Source organism: Thermobia domestica, chromosome 9 (assembly GCF_964235325.1).
Source record: "Thermobia domestica chromosome 9, izTheDome1.hap1.1, whole genome shotgun sequence".
Taxonomy (NCBI): domain Eukaryota; kingdom Metazoa; phylum Arthropoda; class Insecta; order Zygentoma; family Lepismatidae; genus Thermobia; species Thermobia domestica.
Window position 1 is genome coordinate 118,876,687 of NC_137462.1, and position 14,964 is coordinate 118,891,650.

The 14,964-nt window shown below is 32.0% G+C and overlaps 1 protein-coding gene across 1 annotated transcript in view; it reads right to left on the reverse strand.

Annotated features, from left to right (window-relative positions):
* LOC145694966 (connectin-like) overlaps positions 1-14,964 on the reverse strand; it is a 511,959-nt gene that overhangs the window by 180,964 nt on the left and 316,031 nt on the right. The window lies entirely within an intron of this gene.

The window sequence follows — 14,964 nt, forward strand, 5'->3', positions numbered from 1 at the left end:
TATAACACTAAACGACTCGATTTTCGCCCTATGTTTATTAGAACTTTTTTTGTTTGTTTTGCTCTCAGATATCACCCCTCTGCTTTTGTACAACGAATTTAGTGCCATATTGTATATAAATCACTAATAGTTGAAGAATGTAAAACACTTCGAGAAATCAAATTTTCTCCCTCCTGTGTTTAAAGTTTCTTTCAGGAAAACTCTCGTTGAAAATGGTGTTGGTTTTAATTCGGATTTTAAATATGACTTGAAATTCATATGGATCATAGTAAACTTCCGGTAACCACTCTAAAAGAAACAAATTTTTCATGAACTGAATTGAAACTTGCTCATATTGAATTGCTCTGTAAGAATTTCCGAACCAAACAAATTTAAATGATATGAAAATTTTCTTGTAGTTTTTTTAAAACACTGCATTAAAATGGTCACCAGCTAACGAAAAATCAGCCCAATATTCACATAAATGAGTCCTAATTAAATTAAATAAAAAGAAAATATTTTTATAAACTTGCTTTCTTTCTTTTTTTTAAAAAAAGAGAGATCGACAAGCAGAATAAAAATTCATAGTAAAAACTAAAAGATAATTATCTTTTTTTATGCATGATTAATAAGAATAGAATGGGAACCACTGTAAAATACAATCACTTGATTACCACGAGAATTGAATAATACATAAATTCTTCATTGATAAAGAAAGGCATGGGGAGCGATCTTAGACAATCAATTTGCTGTTATTGAACCCTGCCAAATTTGATTATTTCTCGATGCTTGTGATGCTGTAATGTCCTTAGCTTGCAACATTGCATGCCAAATGTGGTGTTGTATGTTTTCAGTTTAATGTAGATTTGAAATCTGTAATAACCTGACGTACTGTCATTTGAAAAAAAAGAAACAATAAAACTTTAAGGCCATTTGGCAACACTATTAATCTTTTGGTATCACAAAATAGAAAATAATTCAAACTATGTCCCTCTGCCAATATTTGCATACTACAAAATGTCGGCTGTTTTTGTCTATTAGTTTAAAGTTACAAAGGCATATCGAGATAAATGGTGCCCCACAATATACTGTATATATATATATATATATATATATATATATATATATATATATATATATATATATATATATATATATATATATATATATATTTGGTCTAGGAATTAATTCGTGCGGTTTTACAAAAGATGGCGTAACTAGCTTATTGTCCCATAGTTTCGTTGATCCAAACATGCGTTGAAAACTACTGTCATTGAGCATCATGTTTAGTATATGTCAGTTGCTTGAAGCGGAAACAACAACATTTTTTCTTCAACTGAAAATGGCGCATTTTGTGCCTGATAAAGTGTTTTTGCGGGGAGTTATTCTTCATTGCTTTAACATGAAGAAAAGTGCTACCGCAAGTCATCATATTTTAGTGGAAGTGTTTGGTGACCATGCTCTAGCTGAGCGAACGTGTCAGAAGTGGTTTGCACGGTTTAAAGGTGGTGATTTCAGCTTGGAAGACCAAAAGCAATTTGGACAGCCAAAAGAATTTGAAGATGAAGAATTGAGAGCATTGCTTGATCAGGATTCGTGTCAAACGCAGGACGAACTTGCAGAAGCATTTGGAGTTGAGCAAACAACAGTTTCCAAACGTCTCAAAGCCATAGGAATGATTCAAAAGATGTCTTATTGGGTTTCACATGAATTGAAAAGAAAGACGTTGAAAGAAGAAAAACCGTTTGCGAATTGCTGCTTCAAAGACAGAAAAGGAAGGGATTTTTGCATCGAATTGTAACTGGTGATGAGAAGTGGATTCACTACGAGAATCCTAAACGAAAAAGGCCTGGGTGAAGCAAGGTGAACCAGGTCCTTCACAACCGAAACGCGATATTCATTGTGCAAAGGTTATGCTGTATATATGGTGGGATTTGAAACGTGTGGTGTACTATGAACTTCTGAAACTTGGTGAAACTATTAATGGACACCGCTATCGACAACAATTAATGCGTTTGAAGCAAGCTCTGGCCTGAAAACGACCAGAATGGAATAACAGGCATAATAAACTTATTTATCAAGATGATAACGCTCGACCACATGTCGCAAAACCGGTCAAAACCTATTTGGAAAATGTCGGATGGAAAGTGTTACTCCACCCGCGATATTCACCAGACACTGCTCCGTCTGACTACTACTTGATCGATTGCATGAATAACGATTTGATTGGACAGCGGTTCACTTCTTCAGAAAATATCGAAAAATGGATCTTTGATTAGATTGCGTCAAAAGATGAGGAATTCTTTCGACACGGAATCCGTAAATTGCCTGAAAGATGGGAGAAAGTAGTGGCTAGCGATGGACAATATTTTTGTTAACGTATTCATTTATTTTGTTTTTGAAATAAAGCTTCAATTTTTATTAAAAACCGCACGAATTAATTCCTAGACCAAATATATATATATATATATATATATATATATATATATATATATATATATATATATATATATATATATATATATATATATAGGGTGTTTCAAAACAACACCGATAACCTTAACCTTTAGGAGGTGATTCCTGACACCAAGATAAGATAAAAAGTATAGATTATCCTGGGTGGACAAATTCTTCCTTTCCGAGTTATAGGCTGCCGAAAACATGAACAAATGAACTATATATATATATATATATATATATATATATATATATATATATATATATATATATATATATATATATATATATACTATATATATATAGAGAGAGGGGGGGGAAGGAGAGAGAGAGAGAGAATCTATCTGTCAAATCACATGAATTTAGAACTGGACGTTTATGGCTCGTTGAACAATCTTTTTCCGATTTGACGTCCCGCAAGGTACAAATCTCCTAAGAAAATTAAGCACCACTTAGATAGTGTTTAAACAATGTATGAAATGAGAATCTGCGAGGAAATGGAAAAACCTTTAGAAACCCCGGAATATGAGGTACCAAATTCATACATTAGATAGGGAATTATTTTGATATAATGCTATACCTTAAATCTACTTCCACTATGTAATTAAGAAACTTAGGTAACTAATTATGGGACAAGGGAATCACTTTTTTTTTATTCTAGTAAAATATACTCTGCATAAATCATTAACAAAATCTCGCATTCATTCAAGAATTTATATCCAAAATCTCAACAAATAATCAAGAATTTATTTATGAAATCTGGTAAACAACCAAGAATTCTTAAACAAACTCTCTGATGCAATCAAGAACTTGTTCACAAAATTTCGCCTCAAACTGTATTTCCTTCAATTGATTTTCGTTTGATCGATAATTAGTTATTGATTGATAACTTAAGTAATCCTTCTGAAGAAAGTGACTGCATACATAATTAAAGGTGTCTATTATCAAATGTTTCTTAGAATCCTGATTTTATTTTAAAATATTGTAATTAAGGGATTATGACTTACGTAGTAAGCTATAAACATCATCATTCATAATATCAATTGTTAACAACGAATACGCATGCAGGAAATTATAGTTTTTAAATAAAAGCTAAGGTTTAAGATTGAAACTAAAACATATCTTGGTGGCAATAGGTAAAGCATGCAACACGCTAAAGGTAGATTTTCGTGTCCATCATATACAACAGAGAACAGATTTAAGAATAGGGTGCAAGGATGGGGAGGGGGGGCAGGTTTCTCTTTTTCTTCCAGTTGTAATGCTGCACGCACGTCCACCATATTATGTACCATAAGCTGTATTTCCCACCGTCTTTTTCACTCTGTTTTATTGTCTCTTTGTTCATTTCACTTTCTTGTATTCTCACTGCTCAGATCCTCTCACCCACCCAATACGAAAACACTCCTCCTTTCATTTCTTCCTCTCGTCTCCCTTTCGTTCTAGGTATTCAGGAACTTCCGTTAGAAAAAAAAATCATTCATCATTACGTCTTCAAGTCGTTTATCATTCCCATTGGCAAATGACCGTGCGACACTTGTCAAAGTATAGAGAGAGAGAAAAAAGGAAAACTGTTATTATATCAAAACTAGGAAGTTGTCGTCGCATTGTCTCTATTGTATTTTCTTCATTTGTCTGCAATGCGATTTTCACCTATTGGATCCCCTTGTGTAATTCATTAGTTCCGCATGCACACACACTCACACACACACGCACATACACACACCTTTCGTATTCATTTTGTATGATAAATTTTCAGGGTAAATTAGCTTTCTCATGTGAAATATACATAGTTTCCATACATGCCTTCAACGCGAGAGACCCAGGTTGGATTCTCGTTCGGAGTTCATGTTGTTCGGATTCCACGTTAAAACTATAGGTCCTCGTCTATTTTAGCCAATAGACAAGTTAACCTTGAAATCAATAACATTGACACTAAGCTATAAATGACGGCGATAGGAGCAGTGTGCTGACCGAAGATCTAATGTTTGATTTGATTTGGAGTTAAGTGTCCCTTTCAGCAGCGAAGCTATATGAGATACGGACCTGCAGCTTAACGTGGGATTCGAACCACCTGAGCTCGCACCGGAAATAAAGATCTAACGCACTCAGTCTAAGCTTAAGGAATATGAAGGACAATCGGTGGGAAAACTAAAACCCATCACTGAATTCTATCCTGTGACAATCCAATTGAGTCAAAATTTCTATTATCCATTTCACTAAAATATTGCTTTACGTTTATTTTCTCACCTTTCCCTTAACCCGCCCACAAGTTTCTTTCCCAGGACTTTCTATTAAAGTTTTATAAGCTTATAAACCTTTCGTGAATGGTAAAGGCAAAGTATTTATTACTATTGCTATTATTATTTGTAAACAGGATACCATAATTACCGATATGTAAAACTATTTTAGTAGTCAAATTGTTTAATCTCCATATAAAGTAAATTATTTTACTTTTATATTCACTTTAAAGATTATTATTTTACTGATATATTTTGTTCTGGTATATCGCTCAATACTATTCTTGTGCTCTTTATTCGAAGATTTATTTTGTTTTATCCTAACCAACGAATAAGTAAACGTACTAGGAAAGTACAGTTGACCCCAGTGTGTTTATTGTCAAAGAAAAAGTTACAGCCCAATAATAATATTGAATAATCAGTAATACCACATACAATTCATTTTACTTCCAATACAATTCTTGTAACTCATTCTCATACAAAAAATGACTATTGGCAATACAATAGTCTATGCTTTCTTAAATAGGAGATAACTATTTACGATAAAGTAAGGTATGGTATGTATACTGTATATATGGTGAAGTAAGGATAGATCGCGCACAATTTAATGAACCTGTATAAAATAGCCACTATTGTAGCAATATTGGTAAGAAGGACGCAGTGCGTAGATGGTTACACGGGTACAATATCAGACCTCCAATCATTGTTTGAAACTAATTGTGCTCTTAGTGGTGACCGTTTTTCAAAATCCATATTTTGTACAATCTCTCCTGGAGGGGTAGGGGATATCGTGCTTGACAATAATACTACAGAAACAACCTGGTTTGATTATATATGTAAATTGTTTTTAGAAACATGACATTAATATATGCTACTATACGATATATTATTTAATATCAGTACTATGAAAGCTGGCCGCAAGGGAGGCTCAGTCCCCTGGCTATCACCTAGCTATAGGCCTGTTACATCTGCAGAAAACAACTATACTTATTGCATATTTTCTCATTACTCTTTCTACTATGACGTTCACGAATAATTTGTTAGTTATCTCGTATGCGTCATCTCTCCTATGCATTCAATGAATGTCTGGGCTATCTTTCCTACTTCATAATTGCGCGATCTGCCCTATTTGGATAGGGGATAATGAACCCGCGTAGGTTCAGCGAAATGTTTCAAACTATGTGCAACGTTAATTTCGACAGTGAACTAACTCAAATATCCATCACTTTTTGATTATTTGTCACGGCAACCTTTCTGTAAATTTATACCGAACGTTTGGGATAATGTACGCACTTATTTTGCAGAACTCACAAAATACATGGAATATATTTTGCAGCGAACAAGTTCTGTCGGCACATAAATTTAACTAAAGACTATTTACAAAATTTCCAATTTTCTGTTCTTTGCAACTCGTAATCCCTATCCATCTCTTCAATCTGGCCCCGCGAGATCTAACTTAGCGCGCGATCTCTCCTGACTTTACCTTACAATATATGCATGGAATATCATTTGGAAATTGCTTTATCTCTACTAAAAGAGAAAAAAAATTGCTTTGGTCACAAGTTTTTGGACATCCCTACTGTCTCCATGAAACACCTATTGGTAGACCACAGGGCATGCAAATTTAATTAGGTATGGTTATTTTATGTTCTTCTATCGGACTTTCGTGAATACCAGCTACACTTCATTATCGATACATTAAGAATATTGATTTAATAGAACATTCAGTAGAGTTTCAGATTGTAATTCAATAGAGAACATATTTTGTAAATTTGTATCAGGGGTAGTTACACGATCACCTAAAATAAATGTTAATATTATGTTAGATATTCATGGTTACAGAAGTGGTATCTTGATGAAATTGTCCACTGGGATGAGTGGCAGTCACATGTTTAAGTATATGTGTTGGTGATACACTAATCCAGTACTTTCTTCAAAGTACTTTCTATTTGGAAACAAGTAAATCATTAGTGTAATCAATTGTCAACTGATAGTGCTAACCATCACGGTAGAGAGTTTAAGCATCCCTAAAAAAAAAAAAAGTTTTAGGAATTATTATTAAGAAATATAAATACACATCTATGCATACCTATCAAAGAAAATGAAAGAAAAAATAGTTATAACTCTACACCATGCATATACAAACTACGCAATACTGTAAATATAAGCTTCCTTTTTAATAAATATTCTTTGCTGAGAGTATATATAGGGTGTCTCTAAAGTTCCCTGACATAGATTAACTCTGTTGTTACAATAAATTATAAGAGGGGAAACTGTCTTCAAATATAATATTTTCAATATAAAGTAAAGGGTTTTTTTTAAAAAAAAAATCGGACGAGCTGTTTGGGTTATACAATGTTCATGCGCCCTAGATTAAATGAAAATGCAACGTTGCCATTCAACTGGGGCTGGGGGAGGGAAGGACGGGACAGAAAGTGGACAAATTTTGTAAGAATATGGTAAATGGGGGCATGCTTGAAATGGGGGCTGGCCATCGACATGTTAGCATAACAGACAGTATCTTCATTCACTTACGTTGTGGGTCAAGATAAATGGCAACGTTTCATTTTCATTTAACACTGGGTGCATAAAGAGTGTACAACCCAAATGGATCGTCCGATTTTTTTAAAATCCTTCACTTTAGATTGAAAACGTCATATTTGGAGACAGTGTCCCCTCTTACATTTTTTTTGTAGCTCTGATAATAACAGTTACCCTATATCAGGGGACTTTTGAGACACCCTGTATATTGACACGTGTATACTCTGCGTTCTCCCATACGGACACGTCATCAACGCAGCGTCGGAGCTACTTCGCTTAGAAAGATCATCGGAGTGCTGTCAATTTTTGTGGCGTGGAAAAACGAGAGTGGGTAAAAAGAGAGAGCATGTGAAGAAAACGGTAGAGTTTAGGGGAGTAAATCCAACATAAATGGAAGTTCGACATTTCGCTTGTCGGCTCACCCACAGCAAGATTTGTTAAGAAAGAAAAAAAGAAGAAAAATGCTTTTCGTTCGTCTTCTTAAGGGTGAAATAGATGTGACAACCCGTTGAGATTTTCACAGCACGCAGCACACACATATATCTTCCACGTATCCATGCGGTACGTCAGCATAAGCAAAAGCATGTAATAACCAAGCTATACGTTTCCGGATTTTCATACGTAAAAAAGATATAGTAGGATGAAGAATTGAAGAGAAAATATATATATATATAGAGAGAGAGAAAGAGAAAGGAAACTACAGGAGAAAAGATTGTAAACATTTTCTGTTGTTGACAGTTGAATTAACTTTGATATTAATCTACAAGGAACTAACTAGGATGTTTCTTGTCATATAAAATGATTTAAAACTTGATTGTATTTTGCATACAGATTCCTTTCTTTTCGAAACGCAGGTACACATAACTACGTAAGAACAAATATTGAAAATAAAATAAAACAGGGGAAAAAGCATACGCTAATGAACATGAGTCAATATTCCTTTCATTTGAATTTATTCCCATTAAAATTGAAGCTATTTTATCCTTCTTTTCAAAATATCTGTACTAAATTTGGAAAACATCACAACAACTTGGAAAATTCTATGAAATACTGAGATAAAGTTTTCTTATATTGTTTTTGTAGGTGTGAAATACGTCATGATTATGTTTTCAGTTAAAAACTTCATCACAATCACGTTTACAGCTAGGAAATATTTCATGATAATGTTTACAGTTAAAAAATGTCGTGATCATGTTTACAGCTGAGAAATACTATACAATAGTGATTGTACCTGTCAAATATTTCACGATTTTCTGACAAATTTGATCACGACCATATTTACAGCTAGGAAATATTTCATGATTATGCTTACAGCTACAAAGAATGACGATCATGTTTACATATAGTGGTCGTGAAGTGAACACAAGCATGATTATGTTCGCAGCTGAAGTATACGTCTTAGTCAAGTTTATAGCCGAGAAATACTGTAACTCGTGCTTGTGTTTACTTCACGTGTGAATTACTTCACGGTCATGTTTACAGCCAAAAAATATTTCATATCTGGAAAATACACGTATTCACGATTATGTTCGCAGCTGAGAAATACATCTTAATTATGTTTATATTTGAGAAAACTTCATTATAGTGCTTACAGATGGGAACTATTTCGTGACTATGTTTGTAGTCAAAAAGTAGATCATAATTATGTTAACGGATGAAAAATACTTCATGATGATAATTACAACTAAGAAATAATTAATAATTACGTTTACGGCTGAGAAATTCTTCACAATCGTTCTTAGAGCTCAGAGCGAGGCTAGATTCCTGTCGAACTCAGATGGATAATAAAATTTTACTGATGGTGAAAAAACATTATTTCTAGGTAGTGCACTCTGTACAATATGATACCATCCAGAAAAAAAAATATGGTGGATGATTCTAGCAGCATCTGAATAGACAATTAGCATTTATTTTATTTACAAGTATCTTGAGTTTAACGACCGACAATTATGTCCTGAGGTTAGTGTAGATGGTGGTGATGATAATGAATGAAATGGAGGAATGAAGCCAATGGGGGATCTAGCTCAGGGCCGGGGGCCTAGGCCACCCAGTTTTTTCAGTGACAAAATAATTTAAGCTATTATATATATATATATATATATATATATATATATATATATATATATATATATATATATATATATATATATATACCTATCATAGTCTGGGTACAAGCTGCATCCCCAGTTTTTAACTTCTAGATCCGCCACTGAATGAAGCAGTAACAGGAAACGGAAGGACATCGAGCAAACCCAAATACACGATGTTTATCCACTACAAATCTACTTGGTGTAAGCTGAGATCAAACCAGAAATCCCATCCACTAGAAGTGAGCAGTTTTCCACTGACCAAGTGCGGTCACTCACAATCATTATTGTTTTGTTGCGTGATTACTGCAACTTGAGTTCATTCTCGCCAAGAGATGATATTGTTCCATGCCATTCCATATTTATACATCTTGTTTCGGGATCGAATTGGAAACATCAATCAACTTACAGATTCATTCACTCTCACACGCTTCTAACTTAATGATTTCCACTCGAAGACTAGTGTCACTCCATCAAAAAATGGAACACACTGATTAGAGCGCACATCAGAGCCACGTTAGAGTGTTCAAAAAATTGTTCTTGACAAAATCAGTGTCAATATATACATGAATGTAACATGATTAATTTATCTTGGCTTTTCTAATCAATGTTCATTACCAACAGTGAATTGGCAAAGTTTGTATGTCGCTAGGCAAAATCATTAAAATTACAATTTCTTCAAATTAGTGTCATAGTGACATACGTATCGGTATGACAGAGTGCTGGTGTTTCGAGTCAAATTTCTTCCTACCCATCATAGCAACTGGCTCAATATAGGAGACTAAATTTAGTTTTGTAGCTTACATCCATAAGAATTTTGATATAAGGTTTTTGGTGGATATATAGAATTTTAATTCATATCTTTTTAGTTTGAACTAGCGATATAGTTATCAATTTTAAGTATGGATAAAACACCTCGTTTCGAGCTTCAAATAAGAAAAATTAGACAGTAGGCCTAATTCAAAGTTTTTTTAAAGTGCAATTTTGAGTAAGAACTAGATTTCTAGGTTATAAGCCAAGCTATAATAATCTCACAGATAGACAAATAAAAGAAAATTATTTGTTATCAGCAGAGGCAAAATGATGCATGATAGAGATCAAAGGAGAAAACTTAGATTACCAGAAACAAAAAGAATTTACTATAAGAAGTTGAAATCATAATAAGCTTAATAACCAAAGATTATATTTCTCGTTCTACTGCGTTGTTTGGAATGAAATTCAAGGAGATAGATGATAGTATAATTTTTGTAGTTGGCATTTTACACCAAGCACAAGTAATAAATAGACTAAAGTTCCTAGAGAATAAATATAGATTTCTTTATGCATTGCAAATTTCTGTAATCGTAGATGCGATAAAAATATAGCAAGATCAACCATTTTCAATGTAGCAAACGAAGCATGAGTTATGAATTTAGCAACACACTTTTTTAAACAACGCAATCCGTTGCTAGTCATGTAACATACAACGTAGACTTATTTGTAAAATTTCTATTTGTAGTGATATATGAATCACTAGTTATTAAATATTTAGTAAAGATATTTATGGAAGATTTTTTTTAAACAAAGTAGTCGTAAGAAATAAGTCAACACGCAGTTTATTCTTTTAAATTCGATTTAAGTATTTCCGTATGGATAATAAAATTATTTTTACTTTTTATAACACATAAGGGTTACGACCAAAGAATAATATAATCGACAATATAATGATAACATAATGTCAATAAAAAGAAAATCCATACTTTTATGACCAAAATATGCATAGTGTTATGACAATATATCGATTATGACAAATAATTTTTATATGTAAATACTAAGAATTAATGTTTAATACATAGGTTAAAAAGGTGAAGAAAATATATTTAATGTTTTGATTTGAGTGTAGTGAGTTCAGCCACAGACTAAATTCTATCAAAGTTCCATCTAAAATCGAAAGAAATGTCCGTTTTCATTTCTGGAAATCAAAATATAAAATTGTGGCCAATAAACGATTACGATTAATAGTAAGATATTAGCGTTTTATTCGAAATTTAGAAAATTGGAATACAAAACTATCTTTAGTGTAGACAAAACTTTCTAGAATAATGATCTAGTTCGGTAGGATGTGTATTTTAAAAAAATGGTAAGTGAATAAAGGAATCAAAGATCCGATCCAGAAATTTAGACATATATATATATATATATATATATATATATATATATATATATATATATATATATATATAGTCACTGTAAGTCTGCGTCGACAACTAGGTAAATAGTGGTTAAATCCTAGGTTATAGGCGGCCAAAGGTCTCAAAGATGAAAATGCCTTAATATTGCTTGTTCGTAAAGCCTATGTATTTAAAAAAAATTGAAGATGAATAGAAAAGTTCTATTTAAATTAATAGGAAATATCTAGGGAATACTAAAAATTTTAAATTTGAAAATAACTAATTTGAAGGTTAAGAATAACTTTGCAAAATAATATTAGTCTAGTTAATAATAATATGCACGTTAAGATAAATAATAAATAAAAAAGTTTTTGTGAATACTCACGTATAGGAATATTTTACACAAAATCGATAACTACCATATAGAAGTGACAAACTTACCTAAAAAGACAAAAAAAAAAAGAATTAGACATAAAAAATACTGATTGATACAATAATAATGATATAGTACTGTATATTAAGACAAATGACTCAAGATATTATAATTGATTTATCCTATGAAATATTTCACAAAGAGAAATAAGGATCCCTATTTTTTTATTGTAGCACTTTTAAGATAAGAATGATATTGATAAATAATGATATACAAACTATGATATAACTTAATATAATGATTCTATATAGATAGATAAGACGAATGTGAAGTATGTTGATTGATTGAGCACAGCAATGCGTAATGGGAAAAAGCACATATGTGTTTTCTCTATATACATTGCAAAGCAAAGTCCTGATAATCCATATGACCGATGAAAGAAACAAGACAGAATAAAAGAATAGATTTTGTTTCACATCTATGTAAAGCAAGGGTTTGGCAATCTATATCAACTACAGATAATTGGTTTTATATCGATTTGGAAGTCCACGTAAAACAATAGTATAAATATAATTATTTGCAACAATTTTTATTTGAATAGGAGACGAAGGAAGATATTTGATTTAGACACAGCTTAACTCAAATTTACACAAATATAACAATTAGTGCTAATATACTTATTAAATATAGATACAAGTTAAGTTGAATGTAAATTGGTAAATAATATACTAGGATACAATAGACATGCTATTTTAATAGACATAGACAAATAACAACTGAATATAACCGGCCTACTGATGAGTTTCCATCTTTATTATTTAAATGAATAGACAATTTTTCTATATTGCTTCGCATGTAAGTCTCATAGGGATTACTATATTTTCGACATTATTATCTACTCTGATAAGTCATATACTTCCATATTAGATTAAGAAGATTATATATATACGAGGGCTTATCAACAAAGACTGAGACTGATCATTGTACCGCAATTTCCTTTGTTGCCGTATGCCGTTAAGTTTGATAGTTGAAAGAGTTGTGTTTCATGTATATTTTCGTTAGGTAGCATCATTGTCGTATCGGTACGTTGGGAGTAATCTACTGTGCTTTAGATACTGCTTCCATTTTGCCTCACAACGCGCTGTGTATATGTATACAATGGAAGTTACACGAGAAGAATAGTATGGAGTAATAAAGTTTTGTTTTTGCTTGAACCATACAGCTTCTGAAACGTACGAAAAGTTGAATAGATATAGCTTTTAATATGTATCTTTCGTGTAAAAGTAGCTGCAATTGAGTTCTTAATAATTTTAAGACTATTTTAGCATTAAGTAATATATAGTATTAAGTAATATATAGTATAGTATATAGTAATATATAGTAATATATAATATGAAGTTATCTTATCTAATGAATAATTCCTCACGGAATCTACAAGGTTACATTATCAACGATCAACCAATAGTGTCAAATAGATATTATGTTGACGCACTACACGCCATTGTTCCAAAGAATAGCAGTGTTTTGCAAACTTTCCTTTATACCCACACTATACCACTGAACGTATATGTAAATCACACATACAAGAAGTAAACAAACTGTTCCAACACAAATAATTTTCAATATCAGCAAGAATTTAACTGCCTATCAGGGATGATTTATTTTCTCACTGATATCATTAGAACAATTTCAACATTTACATTATAAATAGTTTGTAGATTTATTGAATTAAAATTATTTCCTCATAATAAATTAGCACGAGATAACTAAAACCATCTATCGGATGACAATCACATTTGTCTAGTTTCTCCAACATGCTCTATAATAAAAGTGTCCGAAGTGTTCTAGCAAAAAATAATAATAATAATAATAATAATAATAATAATAATAATAATAATAATAATAATAATAATAAATAAAAAATAAAAAAATATAGTATTCAATGAACCACAAAGATTATTATATTAGTATCAAAAGTGTAATTATAGTACACACTAATATTCCTAATTGATTGTCAATCGTTTTTCAGCGTTCGAAATTATTTTACAAAAAGTGTCAACAAACTGTGTAAGATTGACAATCTTTAAAACTAATTTTCTACGGCAATTCCTCCGATCAGAACGATAATCTATGAGAAAGGTCTCTGATGAGAGGAAACATGAAGCGCAAAACGTAACGTTAACGTGAGATTGCAAGTCCAAGATTCGTAAGACATTCGACTTTCACCTCATCGAATACATGGTTTAAGGAACCAAAAACACTTAACATTGTGAAAAAATTTTTATATCTATCTGTGCTTAAATCATTTGGACAATGCAAAGTCCAAGACTGATCCTATATGACATGAACGAAGAGAATATCTGATTATTTTCTTCTCCACCTAAATAATTTTATAAATCATTTAATTTCTATGTTTCGTATATATTCATCAGGACTAACTTTGTTTAATACAGGACGCTTAGCATCATCAGTTTTTCATAAATATGGTATATTTATTATGTTTATATAAAATATACAATTCATACAGTAAATCCAGACTATGAGAGAACAAGAGAGAAAGTTGCTCCGAGAGTGTGGTTCCATGATACATCAGTTCAATTTCATATTCAAATTTTAAATTTTGTTCCCAATCTTTATTTTGTTTCTTGTCTCCTAGGTTATCATAGTTTCTAAAGCGGAAGACATAGTTGATTTGTCTGAAGAATGTAATAATGTAGGCTAAATTGAATTTCTTTATATTAATTCATATATAGGTTAGATTCTCCTTATGTGTTGACTTCATCGTTATGTAAGAAACGATCTCCATTTCACAAATACCATTGGGCATATTCTCTTTCAAGTCAACGAGTTTCTATAAACTGTAATTGTTCTGGATTTAGGTCACACGTGGCTAGTGTGTGGATCTCTTCCTTATTTACACTGTTAATTGTCCCAGTATAAAATATAAAGTTTATTTCACAGAAGTCAGTTAGTCGGTAATTGATAATCGATCATTCTGTGAAACTGGAAACCTATTTTGTACCGTCGACATCTCAAAGCAGCTATTAAAGTGAGAGGACAATAATGACGTTTCTCAAAACCTTGTCTTAACGAGGAAACATTCACCAACAAAGAACAATACTTCAAATCAACAACTGATC